This window comes from Bos taurus, chromosome 6, assembly GCF_002263795.3.
Source record: "Bos taurus isolate L1 Dominette 01449 registration number 42190680 breed Hereford chromosome 6, ARS-UCD2.0, whole genome shotgun sequence".
Classification (NCBI taxonomy): domain Eukaryota; kingdom Metazoa; phylum Chordata; class Mammalia; order Artiodactyla; family Bovidae; genus Bos; species Bos taurus.
Window position 1 is genome coordinate 15,045,608 of NC_037333.1, and position 1,157 is coordinate 15,046,764.

Consider the following 1,157-nt stretch of genomic DNA (forward strand, 5'->3'; position numbering starts at 1 on the left):
TAAACATTTGTCTTTTATTTCTTTTCTAAGTTTTTATTGGAGCATAGTTGATTTACAATGTTGTGTTAGTTTCAGGTATACAGCGAAGTGAGTCAATTAGACATACACTTACATACAGTCTTTTTTTTTTAGATGCTTTTCTCATATAGGCCTTTACAGAACACTGAATAGAGTTCCCTGTGTTATGCAGTGGGTTCTTATTAGTTTTCTATTTTATATACTGTTGTCGTTCCTCAATCGCTAAGTCATGTCTGACTCTTTGTGACCCCATAACTGCAGCACACCAGGCTTCAGGTGGCCAAAGTATTGGACCTTCAGCTTTACCATCAATCCTTCCAGTGAATATTCAAGGTTTATTTCCTTTAGGATTTAGTGGTTTGATTTCCTTGCTGTCCAAGGGACTCTTAAGAGTCTTCAGTACCACAGTTTAAAAAGCATCAATTCTTTGGCGCTTAGCCTTCTTTATGGTCCAATTCTCACATCCATACATCACTACTGGAAAAACCATAGCTTTCACTTTTATGGACCTTTGTTGGCAAAGTGATGTCTCTGCTTTTTAATATGCTGTCTAGCTTTTCTTCCAAGGAGCAAGCGTCTTTTAATTTTATATGTGTATATGTCAGTCCCAATCTCCAATCTCCCAATTTATCCCTCCCCGCTCATCCCATCCCCTGGTAATAACCGTAAGTTTGTTTCCTACATCCATGACTCTACTTCTGTTTTGTAAATAAATTCACTTAGCAAGGGCCATGCTTATCTTCTCTGTATTGTTCCAGTTTTAGTATATGTGCTGCTGAAGTAAACACCTTTATTTTCTATTAGTATGTTCCTTATTTCTACCTGCATCCCAACTCTGGCTGGGGTATAGAAAAATCACAAGGGATGCTACAGAACCTCAGAGCCATTAGGATGGGGGCTTGTTACATTACATCCAGAGGGGTAATGTTGGGCACTGGATGGGCAGAGACTTCATGGGGAAAGTTGAATTTATACTGAGACTTAAAAAATGAGTAGCATTATGATATATAGTGATGGGTATTTTATTCAGAGAAAGTGAGAAATCTTGGGGCAGAGTCAAAAGATCCAATGAGAAGGAAGGTGTTGATAAGTCAGTTTAGAAATGTTTTGGGTCACAGTTTTAGATGGTAAAGTTCTAA

At 37.9% G+C, this 1,157-nt stretch overlaps 1 non-coding gene across 1 annotated transcript; it reads right to left on the minus strand.

Annotated features, from left to right (window-relative positions):
• Nucleotides 1-698: 698 nt before the first annotated feature.
• Nucleotides 699-806, minus strand: LOC112447232 (U6 spliceosomal RNA). Its single transcript, XR_003035333.1, has one exon. It is a non-coding gene; the product is annotated as a U6 spliceosomal RNA (small nuclear RNA).
• Between the last annotated feature and the right edge of the window lie 351 nt (nucleotides 807-1,157).